This window comes from Cervus elaphus, chromosome 14, assembly GCF_910594005.1.
Source record: "Cervus elaphus chromosome 14, mCerEla1.1, whole genome shotgun sequence".
In the NCBI taxonomy this organism is placed as follows: domain Eukaryota; kingdom Metazoa; phylum Chordata; class Mammalia; order Artiodactyla; family Cervidae; genus Cervus; species Cervus elaphus.
This window is the reverse complement of record NC_057828.1, coordinates 19,371,760-19,389,708: the sequence shown is the minus strand read 5'-3', so window position 1 is coordinate 19,389,708 and position 17,949 is coordinate 19,371,760.

The window sequence follows — 17,949 nt, the reverse complement described above, 5'->3', positions numbered from 1 at the left end:
ATTTTTTTTTTAACTAAGCCAAATGTGAAAGCTAACATTTAAGGTGATTATTTTAGAGAAAAGAAAATGTTTTAAACCTTGTCACACATAAAATATCCTCAAGTTAAGACTATGTGATATTCCTTTTTTTAAAATATTTGAATGAAGAATAAAAGTATAAAATCTTTTTGAAATAATGATTCCTTTAATTCTCATCACACTGATATAGATAATCTGAGTATTCATTTCTAATTGCCCACAGAAAGAAGGTAGTATTTTAGACTATCAAAATTGGACCATTTTTTCCCTTAAAATTTTGAGAATTATTGGTATAAAAATACATATCATTCCTCTGCTTTTATGAACTTTTTATGTCAGCTATTTGGTTTAAGTCCCAGATACAAGGGAATATTTCTCCTTGACCTAAAATAATAACTTTATTTAGCAATCTTAATAAATCATATTCTTGATGTTTATTTTTAAAGTGACAAAAAGTTCCACCTAACCATGACACATAATTTCTAGTTTTAAAAATAAACTCTTACCATTTAGATTAATTATTGAGTTCACTAAAAATATTTTTATCTCACTTATGATATATGTCATATGTCATGTAATAAAATATTCTTCTAATTTGTGTATCAGTAAAAATCAGTTCAAGGTTTCAAAGCCATGAGAAAGCATCTCATTAGCATATAAGAATTCATAAAGCAAGTGTGGAGAAATCAGGATCTGTAACATTTATCTTCTGGTTTACATTAGTTCATCAGTAGACTTGGTATACTCACAAATCACATATCTTTAACTTTCAAAATGGCACTGTAAAGGAAATTGGTGAGTAGATACATAGTGTATTTTATGAAGATTTCCATACATAGTTCTAGAAAAATTACTTTGGTCTGTTTGGATTACTCCTCCAATGAAGTATAAGAAAAAAAAAAAAAAAGAAGAAGAAATAGAATTATTGTCTGGCCAGTGATACCTTTTGAGACATTCTGTTATTTAGTAATAGTTTTGCAGATTTAACATTTTGGTGAACTTTGAGGTTAACAGAGAATTTTTCTCTTTTAAAGCTAATGTTAAACTGTATTTTATTCTAGGCAAAGTCAAAAGACTTTCAACCAAAAGAAAAGGTGACATTTCCATTTTGTACAGTCTGCTAAAAATGCCACACAAGCTAGAGTTTTAATCCATGTCAGTGAGTTATGCACAGATTGATTTCAAATGTAGCATTTTATTGCTCTAGAAAGAAAAAAAAATAGCATTTCCTTCAAAATAAGATTAAATAGATATGTAATGGGATTTTAGTTATAGAGTTGAATTTTTATATATATTTGCTGGGTATGCTGTATGAAATTTCCTTTCTGCATTTACTGTCTGCTTAAAATATCAGCTATAAACACCCTGAAGGGCAGGTGCTGAAATGGCAGACTGAGACTTAATTCCATCTGTGTAAAAGGTTAGTACCACATTGCAATGCTTAACATAACCTTAAAAATCCATAATTTAAACTCTCTTTCTACACTGTTTTCTCCTTAAATGTGAAATAATAAAATATATCCTAGCAAGTTAAACATATAATATGGGCATCATCTTATTTTCATAAAATAATTAACCACATGCTTCATAGTTGTCATAATTACATAAGCTCAGAGTAAATCAATATAGTTTTATGTTAAATCCTCACAGTCAGTGCACAAAAGTGCTTTTCCTATTATTAATTCTGTTTGTACAAAATAGATTTACCCCCATAAGTCCAAAAACATGCAAATATTGAAAATGAGAGTGAAAAGGGCATAAAAATTCATTTCCCAGCTTTCAGTTCACTTCAGTTCAGTCGCTAAGTTGTGTCCAACTCTTTGTGACCCCATGAACCACAGCATGCCAGACCTCCCTGTCTGTCACCAGCTCACGGAGTTTACCCAAACTCATGTCCATTGAGTCGGTGATGCCATCTAACTGCCATCCTCTGTTGTCCCCTTCTCCTCCTGCCCTCAGTTTTTCCGAACATCAGGGTCTTTTCCAATGAGTCAGCTCTTCGCATCAGGTGGCCAAAGTATTGGAGTTTCAGCTTCAGCATCAGTCCTTTCAATGAATACCCAGGACTGATCTCCTTTAGGATGGACTGGTTGGATCTCCTTGCAGTCCAAAGGACTCTCAAGAGTCTTCTCCAACACCACAGTTCAAAAGCATCAATTCTTCTGCCCTCAGCTTTCTTTATAGTCCAACTCTCACATGCATACATGACCACTGGAAAAACCATAGCCTTGACTAGACGGACCTTTGTTGGCAAAGTAATGTCTCTGCTTTTTAATATGCTGTCTAGGTTGGTCATAACTTTCCTTCCAAGGAGAGTCTTTTAATTTCATGGCTGCAATCACCATCTGCAGTGATTTTGGAGCCCCCCAAAATAAAGTCTTACACTGTTTCCACTGTTTCCCCATCTATTTGCCATGAAGTGATGAGACTGGATGCCATGATCTTAGTTTTCTGAATGTTGAGCTTTAGGCCAACATTTTCACTCTCCTCTTTCACTTTCATCAAGAGGCTCTTTAGTTCTTCATTTTCTGCCATAAGGGTGATGTCATCTGCATATCTGAGATTATTGATTTCCTAGCTTAGTTCAGCTTTTCTTCAGATGGGAAGATTTCACAAATTCCAACTGTATGTATTCTTACATTGTATAACACTTGGAGACAATTAGACTTCTCATTGTTTAATATCTTCTATTTCAGAGATTCCTCTTGTCAATACGAAGGCAAGTTCATTAGAAATATTATGAAATTTACTCTTGTGCTCCCTCTATATGATTTGTAATTCCAATTACTTGAGTTAACTTCTCATTATTGATATTAATACCTTTTGCTGAAATATATTCTGTTAAGCTTCAGTTCCAATCAATTCAGTCACTAAGTTGTGTCTGACTATTTGCAACACCATGGACTGTAGCACCCCAGGCTTCCCTATCCATCACTAACTCCTGGAGCTTGCTCAAACTCATGTCCATCAAGTTGGTGATGCCATCCAACCATCTCCTCCTCTATCATCCCCTTCTCATCCCACCTTAAATCTTTCCCAGCATCAGGGTCTTTTCCAATGAGTCAGTTCCTCACATCAGGTGGCCAAAGTATTGGGGCTTCAACTTCAGCACCAGTCCTTCCAATGAATATTCAGGACTGATTTCCTTTAGGATGGACTGGTTTGATCTCCTTGCAGTCCAAGGGACTCTGTTAAGTCCACGAGTCTGTTAAGCTTACCTGTGATAAATGTCTGAGATTTTGATCCAGCTGGATTCTGCCTATTCCTGCTTGTACAAAAACAAGCAAAAAAAAAAAAAAATAAAATTATTTTCTATCTTATTTTATATACTGTTTTGTTTTCTTCTCCCATCTTGCCTCTCCATAATGTATTTTATTGTCCATCCAGAAATAAAGCAATCACTTCCAAATTGTTTCATGAGATTTATAATATTTATATCTTCACCCATTAAAAATATTCATCTTTCAAGCAAAATATTTTTAAGTTACTTCCAGTAGCTTCATGGATGGTTGGAAATATTATTGTCTCATGCCAAAATTATTTTTTGCACTTATATTAATTCCTCCTATCTTATTTAAAATGTACATAACATGATCCAAAAATTAAATTATTACAAATGCTATATTGGATATAAATTGTGTACAATCTTGATGGTGATTGACTGTTTTAAGACAGAAGGATATGATTATATTATGATCTGTATTCTGTGGCAAAAGAACTGTAATCCATACACAAAATTGCTAAGTCATTAAATCTGTTCTATACTCAATATAACCATTCTCTTTTGAAATCAATTTAAATTTCAATTAATAAAAGAAACAGTTCTCTTCAAGACCGTAGTTAAGGAATGAAAGCATACTTAATCTAGTAACTAATATTTTAGAGATGAAAAATATCTTAAAAAGTGTTAATGGCAATGTTTTACATAATTAAAGATGTTCAATTGCCAACATTAGCAACAAGTCCATTAACATAATATTAAAAATTTTGAGTAGTAATTTACTATTTATCATTCTGGCAGAGTCCATCCCAGAGTTAAGTTCTCAGTAATAATAAAAGGTAGTCAAAATAATAGATGCTCTGTTGCATTCTTTCACTCCCCTGCTATCACTCTCTCATCTTGTGAACTTCTGAGCACTGGCATCATAGCCATGGTTTCATCTTTGAGATGCAACAGCAAAGAGAGAATGACTATGAGCATTGTAGCATACTTCATAGTTTAATTTATTACATTTTACAATTGGCAAAATGCCAATAAATTGTCCTGAAGACTCTAATCTGAAATGATGTAATATGAATTTCTTGTTATTGATCAACACATAATACACTGGCACATCAAACTCTCAGCAATTAACAAACACTGTTGGATTTCATCGTTATACTCAGAATCCAGTTACATTCTTATGTATGAGGATTCTCATAAGAGCTAAGAATAAATCAGACCAAATACATTGATAAATAAACAGCAAATACCCAGAATGTGTCTCAGACCTACTAAAGAGTGCAAACTTGGAAAACCAAAAATGTGTTGCCTGTGAAGTTGGCTTCTTAAAGTCATGCCTCAGACAGGTGCTGTCACAAGGACAGACATAAGTAAGTTTCCCACTACAGTGGTGAGTCTATAAACTAACCATATAATGAGTAGGTCACACATCCAAATTAGCAGTTGATGAGGCTGACTGAAGTGCTTCCCAAGTGGCTCAGCAATAAAGAATCTGCCTGCAATGCAAGTGATGCAGGATACGTGGGTTTGACCCCAGAGTCAGGAAGATGCCCTGGAAGAGGGCATGGCAACCCACTTCAGTATTCTTGCCTGGGAAAACCCATCAACAGAGAGCCTGATGGGCTGCAGTCCACGGGCTTGCAGAGTGGGGCAGGACTAAGCACAGCATGCATCTGACTGACTGTGTGCTTGTGGACTGGCTGGAGGGAAATGTCCAACTCACACCGTCTTTACAGCTCTTCACATTTTAGAGCTAGGGTTGAAGGTGTAGCCCCTATGTAAGACTTGCTTAGCTCATTAGAAGTAAGCAACACAAGAGACTCAGCTAATTCATATGATGATAAAGGTTCTGTTTTGATAAAGGTTCTGTTTGGACAGTAGGGCTTCCCTCGTGGCTCAGCTGGTAAAGAATCCGTCTGCAATGCGGGAGCCTTGGGTTCGATCCCTGGGTTGAAACTTGGGAAGATCCCCTGGAGAAGGGAAAGGCTACCCGTGCCAGTATTCTGGCCTGGAGAATTCCATGGACTGTATAGTCCATGGGGTGGCAAACAGTTGGACACAACTGAGCAACTTTCACTTTCACCTTGGACAGTAAAATTTTCATACATTCATTGGCCAAATCACAGAATCAAGTCTGATACTGAGAGTAAAATGTATGTTGTACTCTGTGAGACACTGAATATCATTTAGCCAATGGTATATGTTTACATTTTTCTGGTATGATAAAGATTAATTAATGAAATCAATAAAGCAATTCACTATACCTTCACCACTGCCCCCCCCACCCCGCCTGACAAAAAAAAGGGTAAGATTGGACACTATTGGAAATATCTGAGGCAAAAAACTCTTGCCCTGAATATTGTCAAACAAAATAAAAGAATTAATAGCTTATTCAATATTTTTGTATGAAATCTATTTCAAGGCAATTGCATTATTGATGAGAAAATTTTCTCTTTATAAATGGAGCTTTAGTGAACAGCTATGAAAGGAATAATCCTATAGTGGAATCTGTGATTCAGGGAAGAGGCATCAATATATAAAACCAATACAGAAATACTTTAGGAGATCTTTCTAATGGAGGAACGAGAACATCACCATATGAGCCATGGATCAATCTTAACTTCAGTAAGTGTCCAACAACTAGACTTTTTGTCATTGATGTGCTGTAACCATGGAGCACCTAATAGCATTTGAGCCTAATCAAACAAATGGAACATTAAAAAATTTAAGACATTCTGCAAGATAACTTGGGGCTTCCCTGTCGGCACTAGTGCTATAAAAAACCCACCGGCCAATGCAGGAGATGTGAGAGACTAGGGTTCCATCACTTGATGGGGAAGATCCTGTGGAGGAGGGCATGGCAACCCACTCCAGTGTTCTTGCCTGGAAAATCCCCAAGGACAGAGGAGCATGGCAGGCTACATGTAGTCCATAGGGTCATAAAGAGTCAGACACGACTGCTGAGACTTAGCATGCAAGCAAGGTAACTTACTTTATTAATTAATAAAATATAAAAATGGTATGCATTAGCTCTAAATTAGAGACATAAGAGAAATAACATCAAAAATTGTGTATTGCACTCATTTGAATTCTCATTGAATTTTAAAACTAAAAATAGGAACTTGGTAGACACAGAGAGAAATTGCATTTTGATATCATTGTGTGGGTGTGTGCTAAGTTGCTTCAGTCCTGTCAGACTCTTTGTCACAGACTCTGTGGACTGTAGTCCACCAGGCTCCTATGTTCATGGGATTCTCCAGGCAAGAATACTGAAGTGGGTTGTCAAGCCCTTCTCCAGGAGATCTTTCCAATCCAAGGATAGAACTCTTATCTCATTAGGCATCTGGCATTGGCGGGTAGGTTCTTTACCACTAGTGCCACCTGGACACCCCCTTTGAAATCTTTACCTGACATGAGAGTCATTATCTTTCTATTTGTGAATATAGATTTTGATTTTATAAAACAATGTATATATTTATCAGATATGCATATTAAGTTTATATGGGAGAAATAACTTTGACATCTGAGCCTTATTTTAATGTAGGTTAGAAAACAATTTTTAAAGGTAGATGGAATAAACATGACTAAATCTTTCTCCTTAACACTGGGTAATATTTGTTGTTGATTTGTTACATAGTTTCTCTCTTAAAATGTTTACAGTTATTATAATCTACTGTTTTTAAATAAAGAATGAATGCAATGTTGAAATTGTCCCATGATATCTGTATTAGGAATTTATCTTTATGATTTTTTAATCCATACCAGTTACACTTCATGCTAATCTTTGCTTGCATTCGTTTTGTTTCTTCTTTATAGCAAGTAAAATAATTCTATAATTTTATAGAATTTCTGTGTTATTTTCTATTTAATCTTTTCAAGGATTAAATTAATTGCACTTTAAAACTATAATTTCTCATGGTTTCATAAAGGTGTGAAAATGTTTTTATTTACTATATCTTTCATGTAAATAATGACCAAATTCATTAATTCCACTAATTAGATATAATTTGATCACTGTCTTGTCTATAATATCTAACTTGACATTCCATTCCCCAGCCTCAGCAAATAATATTCAGTTTTAGTCAAATGGTAGTAATTTCTAAGATATTGGCAAGAAATTTAGCTTGTATATTTTTATTTAGTACATATATTTTCAGTTATAATTTCCCAAATGCAATTGCTCACATATACTTGGAATTAATTGTTGTTTATTATCACTGTAGGTATGATAGGATTCATTACAATTTATTAGTGTATTCTGTTATTCACAAGTTTAGAAATATCATTGTAAGTCTCCAAAACTGGATGTGAAATCACTTTTTTCCTTCTGAAACTGACATAAGCATTTTTATAACTAGTATAACCAACTACCCCCATGGCTTAAACAATATATGTATTTATTATCTCACACTAGCATAGGATAGGATAGCATAGCATAGGATAGGATAGCACAGCATAGGATAGGCTTCAGTGAGCTACAGTTAAGGTATCAGCTGGGCCAAGTTCCTTTCCGGACTCTGGATGGAAGAATCCATTTTCTTGTTGTTTCCAGCCTTTAGAGTCCCCCCACCTTCCAGGCATCATGACCTTCTTCATCTTCAAAGGCAGCAACATTGCATCTGCCCGTGACTTTCCTCCACAGGTAAAGCTTCCTCTGACTTTCTCTTCTGCCTTCCTCCTCTACTTTTGAGCCTTCTGATTACATTGGGCACACCTGTGTAATCTAGGCTACTCTCCCTAGAGAGTATTTTAAGGGTGAGAGCACACTTCCTTTCACAGATGAGGTGAAATCCAGAGCATTGACAATAGTGTTGAGTTCTGGTAATAAGAACTGGGAACAAGTCTGGCTCCTGGGGGACAATGCACAGACACAGATACATCAAAATGAAGACTATGATGATAAAGACTTCAGAATAAATCCATACTTCAAAGCATCAAGCTGAAATAGGATTTTCTTAACACAACAAGATCTAAACAGCAAGCAACAAAAAGGAGAAGGAGCCACAGAACTGGCCAGTTTGGACACTCTTGTGGGGTGAGTATTTGTGTTCCTCTTCAGATTCATATGTTGAAGTCTAACCTTCAGTGTGATGGTATTTGAAGGCCTCTGGGAGATAATTAGGGCCCTGTAAGAGGGCCTTTGGTCTAATAGGGTTGGTGCCTATATAGGAAGCAATACTAGAGAGCTTGTTCTCTCTCCATGGTTACTAGGAGAGAGCCAGCACTAACCAGCCAGAGAGAGCTCCTCAGAAACTGACAGTGCAGGCACCCTGACCTCTGACTTCCTGTGACCTGAGCTGTGAAAAAATCAAATGTGTGTTGTTTAAGCCACTTGGTATATGGTATTTTGTTGTGGCAGCCTTAGCAGACTCATACAGAGGCAAACTGTAATCTCACATAATCGAATATGCATTACCCTTAAGGTTTATTAAGGTATTAACGACTGCACTCAAAAGTCTGATGCTAGTGCTTTAGTCATTGGAATAGAAAATTAAGTTGTCATGTAGCTTTATATAGATATACGACTAGGAAAAGGCATGGATAAATAAGCCAGGCAATTTGAATAATATCTTTAACATTTAGCTGAGGATTTTAAACCATATCCACAAAGTAAGCTGGATTGCATTAATGTTCGAAAACTCTTTCTGTTCTTCTATTGTGAATGATTATATTTACTTGAAATATTGGCAACAGACTTGGTCATACAACTTTCTTTAGCAAATAATGTGTTAATAGAAGCTTTAAAAAGTAGCTGTATTTTTTTCCCCTTCTGTCATGAGTCAAGTATTTTTCTAGCTGGAATGTGGCTCCTGGAGTAAAGATAGAGGAGTATCCAAGTTGGGTAGTCAAGTAGGATGAGAAGAAAGAGATTATATATATTAAATATATGTTAGATATATCTACAAGATATACATATTAGATATATATTCAGAGAAGGAAATGACAACCCACTCTAGTATTCTTGCCTAGAGAATCTCATGGACAGAAGAGCCTGGTGGGCTGCTGTCCATGGGGTCGCACAGAGTCAGACACGACTGAAGTACCTTAGCATGCATGCATGCATCGGAGAAAGACATGGCAACCCACTCCAGTATTCTTGCCTGGAGAATCCCAGGGACGGAGGAGCCTGGTGGGCTGCCATCTGTGGGGTCCCACAGAGTTGGACACGACTGAAGTGACTTAGCAGCAGCAGCAGCAATAGATATATATGTATGTATATATATATATATATTTATATATATATATCTCAGCACTCTGTCTTTAAGGTATCTGTGAATAATTATTAATAACAATGATCTATAAATAATAATACAGGATAATTACAATGTATGTATCTATTTATACAAATGTTTAACAACAAATGGTGATTTATTTAAAAGGAGAAAATTGAGAAATATATGAATGCTTCATAATGGATGAAGAGTATGTAGAAACATTCTTTATGCATTATTGAGCTTACTATTCCATTAAAACATCATATACTTTAGGTAGATTTATTCCTAAGTATTTTATTCTTTTCATTGCAATGGCGAACGGAATTGTTTCCTTAATTTCTCTTTCTCTTTTCTCATTGTTAGTCTACAGGAATGCAAGGGATTTCTGTGTGTTAATTTTATATCCTGCAACTTTAATACATTCCTTGATTAGCTCTAGTAATTTTCTGGTGGAGTCTTTAGGGTTTTCTATGTAGAGGATCATGTTATCTGCAAACAGTGAGAGTTTTACTTCTTCTTTTCCGATCTGGATTCCTTTTATTTCTTTTTCCGCTCTGATTGCTGTAGCCAACACTTCCAAAACTATATTGAATAGTAGTGGTGAGAGTGGGCACCCTTGTCTTGTTCCTGACTTTAGGGGAAATGCTTTCAATTTTTCACCATTGAGGATAATGTTTGCTGAGGGTTTGTCATATATAGCTTTTATTATGTTGAGGTATGTTCCTTCTATTCCTGCTTTCTGGAGGGTTTTTATCATAAATGGATATTGAATTGTTGAGACACATGTACCCCAATGTTCATTGCAGCACTGTTTATAATAGCCAGGGCATGGAAGCAACCTAGATGCCCATCAGCAGACGAATGGATAAGCAAGCTGTGGTACATATACACAATAGAATATGATTCAGCCATTAAAAAGAATACATTTGAATCAGTACTAATGAGGTGGATGAAACTGAAGCCTATTATACAGAGTGAAGTAAGCCAGAAAGAAAAACACCAATACAGTATACTAACGCATATATACGGAATTTAGAAAGATGGTAACGATAACCCTGTATGCGAGACAGCAAGAGAGACACAGATGTATTGGACAGTCTTTTGGGCTCTGTGGGAGAGGGCGAGGGTGGGATGATATGGGAGAATGGCATTGAAATATGTAAATTATCATATGTGAACCGAATTGCCAGTCCAGGTTCGATGCATGATACAGGATGCTCAGGGCTGATGCACTGGGATGACCCAAGAGGATGGGATGGGGAGGCAGTTGGGAGGGAGGGTCAGGATGAGGAACACATGTACACCCATGGCAGGTTCAAGTCAATGTATGGCAAAACCAATACAATGTTGTAAAGAAAAATAAATAAATAATTTAAATAAAACAACAACAACAAAAAGAGCTACATATTTCATATACCTTAACAACATTGTATATTCTAAACAGTCTATACTACTGTTATGCAAAAGAAGAGAATACAAAATTATATTTCCCTCAGTGACAAAGCAAAGTAGCTAAAAAAGTTTATTCAAATAAACTTTTGACTGATAAAATATTGTTTCTAACATGTTCAAGGACTGGTCTCAGACAACATAAAACTCTTCATTATTAGAAATTATAAAGCACTGTAGACATTCTTTAATAAATGCAGTGTAATATTTAAAAAATCATATACTTCATATATGTAATCATAATTTGAACAAAATTCAGATATTTCTGTGTTTTTTATCATGGTAAAGTATAATAATAGTTCACTGTGATAAATAATATTTACCAATAGAGTGGCATATTTTTCCAAGTTTACTGAGATGTAACTGACAGTAAAAATTATATATGTAGAGTGTACACAATAATTTTGTATATATATACATTGGTGATCACAAAATTTTCAAAATGCCTGATACAATTTCAGTGAAATTGTCAATGTAAGAAATGAAAACTAATTGGTTCATATAAAAGAAAGTCCCTAATCTAGACCTCATTAGTAGAAGATGCTAATTTGCTGAGTTAATGAGACACTGAATGCTGCACTTATAAAAATAATATAATAAATCTGCATAATATTTTAAATACTTTATCATATCAGAGCTTATGAGAATAGGAGAGATTTTTTTCTTTATTTCTTTTTTCTCTTCTGTTTCTTGGCAGGTCACTTAATTGCAGTTATGGGTGAAAAATCAATCTATATATTTGGTTTTCTTTTTTGTCCAATTATATTCTGCAGGAATATTCTAAAGTATACAATTCCAAACACCACTTGTCTAGATTAGCAGAAGTTCTATTCTTCTTTGCCTCTGCTCCTTAGTTTATAAAAATTTTTATGTACAATAGAGTAGACATGATTGTTCTTACTGGCCACCACTGGGCCCAGGTTTGTCTCTGGAAACCAAAGGGTATCACACCCCCAGCCTTGAATCCTGGCAGCTATGGAGGCTGGACATGCCTTGATATGGAAACTATTATCATCATGACCAAAAAAAGCAGATCCTATTTGTATTTTTCTCAACAGTTGTTTTGGTGCTAAGTCATTTCAGTCATGTCCAACTCAGCAACCCCCTGGACTGTAGCCCGCCATCCTCCTGTGTCCATTGGATTCTCCAGGCAAGAATGCTACAGTGGGTTTTCATGTCCTCCTCCAGGGAATCTGCCCAACCTAAGGATTGAACCTGGATCTCTTATGTCTCCTGCATTGGCAGGCAGGTTCTTCACCACTAGCACAACAAAATTGTTTAGTTTCCTTTTATATTTTACTGCTTTCAATGTTCTGCTATTATCCCTCTCTAGCTTCATGTAATAATTGGCATTTAAAAATACATATACATCTTCAAAAGAATTTTTTTGAACAGTCATGGTGTGATCTATCTTACTAAATATGATATTTTATAAGATTTGGGATTTTTTAGGTTGATAATCTTATTTGCTTTATATTTTATGATTCTCTGATTGTTCACATAACTTTCAATTTGGAATATTTTTCCAATGAATGGGCCTTTAAAAATTCTTACTTATTTCTGAAATTGGCTTCTTTAGACAGTTTCATGTAGGATTCCATTCAGCTTCACTTAAGGACATCCAAAATGTAGTGAAAAATCTGTTTTCAAATGTGCTGTTTCAAGGGGGAAAAAAAGCATGAAATTAGGCAGTCCAAGATGTTAGGAGTTTCATCGATCCAGCTCTTTATCTCTCCTGCAACATTTCTTCCATTAGCTCTGTTATCAAAGAAGAAAAGGAGGGATTAAAGGGGCCTGCCCAGGAAACCCCACTTCAAGGGCTTTCTTAGAAATTCCACAGAAAGGCAGCTCAAATGTCATTACCAACCTATAACACTCTTGAAAAGAAGAATAAAATAACTTACTTTCCCCCTATTATTTTGTTTTGTTTCATTTTAACTTATTGCATTGCTTACCACAAAGATGTAGGTTGTGTTACTAAATTAAAGAAAAGGATACAGGCCGTTAACAGTGTGTGCCTTTGGATTCAATATGAAGCAATCCACTCTTTAAATAACAGGGGAGAGAGAAGTCATTAAAAATAACTATGTCCTGCTTATGTACTTTTCCTTCTAGCTTAGAACATGTGCTAACAATTAGACTAATTCAATGACTGCCCTCTGTGAGGGTAAGCAACATCTTCCATTGTTATCTGTGTTCAAGCCATGTTGGAACAGTGATAACTGTTACTATTTCATGAATTAATACCCGCACTCATTTTAAGAGAAAATGCATGTATTGTGGGAATCTCCTGTTCTGTAGAAACAAAATTGTCCTAGTGGAGAGTGGGCAAGTCACATATCTGACACTTTGTTTTGTTCCAAAGACCAAATAAGTGTCTATTTACACTTTGTTAGTAATCCAGTAATAGCAATGGTTAAGTTGATCAGTTAAGGTATTTGTATGAGAAAGAATTTAGAAAACCTACTTTAAAAAACCTTCCCTTCATTTCATAGTTAATTCAGAGGCTAACTTGAAAAAAAATTATCCATTTTCCATGTGAAATTGTATAAAGATGTATGTTGAAAGAAAACAAGTTTAAAATATTTTAAAATTGTGAACATGAATTAAGTAGAGGCTACTGAATCAAGGATCATAAAGCCTTCCTAAAACTTCATTGTAAAGGTTGAATGGAGGCAATTTTTTAAAACTGAAGTATAGTTGAGTTAAAATATCATGCTAGTTTCGAGTGTACAGCAGAATGATTCAATTTACAGATATTGAATATATATATATATTATATATATATATATATATAGCTATTTATTCAGATTCAGATTCTTTTCCTATATTGATTATCACAAAATATTGAGTATAGTTCCCTGTGCTCCACAGTAGGTCCCTGTTGGTTACTATATATATATATGTCTGTGTACAAATTAATCTCAAACTCCTAATTTATCCTTCTTTCCCTCCATGCCCCTTTCTCCTTTGGGAGCTATAAGTTTGTTTCCTATGTCTGTGAGTCTCTTTCCATTTTGGAGATAGTCTTATCTTTTCTTATAGACTCCACAAATAAGTGATATGATAACTGTCTTTCACTGACTGGCTTACTTCACTCAGTGTGATAATCCCTAGTCCATCCATACTGCTGCAAATGGCATTATTTCCTTCTTTCCATGGCTGAGTAATCATACATGTGATACTACCATTACGTGAGTGGTACTATCAGCTCTTCTATCCATTCATCAATCAATGGACATTTAGGTTGCTTCCATGTCTTGGGTACTGTAGACAGTGTGCTATGAACCTTGGAGTGCATGAATCTTTTTCAGTTATGGTTCTCTCTGAGTATATGCCCAAGAATGGGTTTCCACGGTCATATGGTCAATCTATTTTTAGGATTTTTAAGGAAGCTCCATGCTGTTTTCCATAGTAGTTGTACCAGTTCACATTTCCACCAACAGTGGAGGAGGGTTCCCTTTTCTCCACACTCTCTCCATCACTTATTATTTGTATTAATAGATGTTTTGATGATGGCAATTCTGAATAACATGAGATAATAATTCATTGTAGTTTTTATTTACATTTCTGCAATAAGTAGTGATGCTGAACAGCTTTTCACGTGCCTTTGGCCATCTCTAAGTCTTCTTTGGAGGAATGTCTATTTGGATCTTCTGCCCATTTTTTGATTGGGTTGTTCATTTTTCTGGTACTGAGTTGTATGAGCTGTTGGTATACTTTGGAGATTAATTCTTTGTTGGTTGCCTCATTTGCAAATATTTTCTCCCATCCTGTAGGTTGTTGTTTCATTTTGTTTACAGCTTCCTTTGCTGTGCAAAAGCTTTAAGACTGAGTGAAAAAAGACACAAGGAATTTGCCAGCATATAGTTGAAATATGCAACATAAGAGAGATTACTTATATAGAGAGGAAAGATGTGTACACAAAAAAATAGAAGGACTGTGTTTTCATATAATAATATATAAAGTGAAGGAGAAGAAGCCAGAGAAGCTAAATTTGACTGAAGAAAGTTGAATAAAGTAATTAAACCTATAAAGAAATTCTACATCCTTTAAAGATTGGGTAAATACCTCAGTACAAGTTTTTAAGATAATTAACAAAAAAGGTTCATAGCATGTTTTTTATATCATATGAAGTATATCTTTTGAATTATAAGTTCCAATTGTTTCAGTAATTATACAATTTTTCAGGGATTATGTTTAAATGGAAAGAATAAAAATGTGTTTTACAGGGGCTATAATACCATAACTTGAGTTCTTCTTTAAAATTATGGTAGCGTTCATTGGCTCTGATACAACATTTCAGATCACATCTAATCACCTAGCAAAAGCAGATTTTAATGTAAAAGAATACAAGTAGGGCATACAAAATAGAGCTCTTTTGGAAACTATATCTGGTAGGAATATGAAATTACCATATCACATTGATTATTTCTGTAAAGTTATATAAAGAATGTATGCATATCTTAAATGTAGTTCATTTATTCCTTGGAGATAACATTTAAAATGGCCAAAGGGAGCTTCATATTAGTAAGTTCCAAGACATATATAAAAAGTCATATCTGTGGCAATTTACTTCCATCAAATATATGCTTGATTTTTCCCATTCTTCACACCCTGTTTGAAATCATCTTGCCTTGTCGTTGTGGTTTTCCATTCAAGGGACTGTTAAAGGATAAAGAGTTACTATTCTATCAGTAGTCCTTAACATTTGCGAGTGTTGTGTACAATGGCCCATAACAACTTCTGTAGGTTTGCAACTGTTCTTGTGTGGTATAGACCTAAAATTCTTGATTGAGACTTCTATTTCTTTAGAATATTATTGAGTTTAGATTATTAAGTTTTCACCAACATATTCCAAACACAACCTCCCATTTCTTTCGGTTTTTACTATATTATTTCCACTAAACCTTTTAGTCAAAATTGTCAGAACCTCTTCTGTTGTTTAACTGTTAAGCCGTGTCCAACTCTTTGCAACCCCATGGATGGCGACACACAAGGCTTCGCTGTCCTTCACTATTTCCTGGGAGTTTTCTCAAATTCAGGTCCATTGATTTGATGATGCCATCCAACAGTCTCATCCACTGTCACCCCCTTCTCCTCCTGCCCTCAATCTTTTCAGCATCAGAGTCTTTTCCAATGAGTCAGTTCTTCATATCAGATGGCTAAAGTATTGGAACTTCATCTTTAGCATCAGACCTTCCAACGAATATTCAGGGTTGATTTCCTTTAGGATTGGTTATCCTAGGCAAAGCCAATCTCCTTGTCTCCTTGCTGTCCAAGGGACTCTCAAGAGTCTTCTCCAACACCACAGTTCAAAAGCATCAATTTTTTGGTGCGCAGTCTTCTTTATGGTCCAACTCTCAGATGCATACATAACTGGTGGAAAAACCATAGCTTTGATTACATGGACTTTTGTCAGCAAAGTGATGTCTCTAGTTTTTAATATGCTGCAGAGACATCAGAACTTCTATGTCATTAATTTATTTTCTTTTCCCAATGAATTTGGTGTCATGTATGGTGGGGCTTTTTCCTCAAAACTTTAAATATTTTACTCCTCTCTGTTCTTCCTGGCACAGTTCCTGAAGAAAAGCTCATAAGTAATTTTTACCTTTATTCCTCTCCAGGTAAGGTATTTCTCCCCTCCACCACTCTGCCAGACTCCTGGATTCTTTTAGTATACTTTTTTTTTCTTGATCTTTGGTTTTCTGTAATTAGGAAATATATGCTTAGATATGGAGGCTTCCCAGGGGGCTCACTGGTAAAGAACCCAATTGCTAGTGCAGGAGACATAAGAGATGTGGGTTCAATACCTGGGTCGGGAAGATCTCTTGAATGAGGAAATGGCAACCCTCTCCAGTATTCTTGCCTGGGAAATCCCATAGACAGAGGAGCCTGGTGGGCAACAGTCTATGGGTTTGCAAGAGTCAGACATGACTGAGCAACTTGAGCATGCATGCATGCATACCTGCTTAGATATAGCTCAGGGAGATTTATCCTCCTATATGTTTTCTCTTTATCAGGCATAAAATTCTTGATTCACTTTTTGAAATAAACCCTTATCAAACCACCAAACTAGTATGTCCTTTAGACTTTCATTGTATCCCTTCAGCAAATCTTCAGTTCAGTTCAGTTCAGTCTCTCAGTAATGTCTGATGCATTGCGATCCCATGGACTGCAGCACACCGGGCCTCCCTGTCCATCACCAACTCCTGGAGTTTACTCAAACTCATGTCCATTGAGTTGGTGATGCCATCCAACCATCTCATCCTCTGTCGTCCCCTTCTCCTGCCCTCAATCTTTCCGAGCATCAGGGTCTTTTCCAATGAGTCAACTCTTTGCATGAAGTGGCCAAAGTATTGGAGTTTCAGCTTCAGCATCAGTCCTTCCAATGACACTCAGGACTGATCTCCTTTAATATGGACTGGGTGGATCTCCTTGCAGTCCAAGGGACTCTTAAGAGTCTTCTTCAACACCACAGTTTAAAAGCATCAATTCTTCGGTGCTCAGCCTTCTTTATAGTCCAACTGTCACATCCATACATGACTACTGGAAAAAATCAAAGCTTTGACTAGATGAACCTTTGTTGGCAAAGTAATGTCTCTGCTTTTTAATATGCTGTCTAGATTGGTCCTAACTTTTCTTTCAAGGAGCAAGAGTTTTTTAATTTTATGCCTGTAGTCAACATCTGCAGTGACTTTTGAGCCCCCCAAAATAAAGTCTGTCACTGTTCCCATTGTTTCCCCATCTATTTGCCATGAAGTAATGGAACCAGATGCCATGATCTTAGTTTTCTGAATGTTGAGTTTTAAGAGACCTTTTTCAGTCTCCTCTTTCACTTTCATTAAGAGGCTCTTTAGTTCTTCCCTTTTTTTTGTAAGGGTGGTGTCATTTGTGTATCTGAGGTTATTGATATTTCCCTTAGCAAAACTGATCCCAACTTGTGCTTCACCAGTCCAGCATTATTCATGATGTACTCTGCATATAAGTTAAATAAGCAGGGTGACAATAAACAGCCTTGACATACTCCTTTCCCGATTTGGA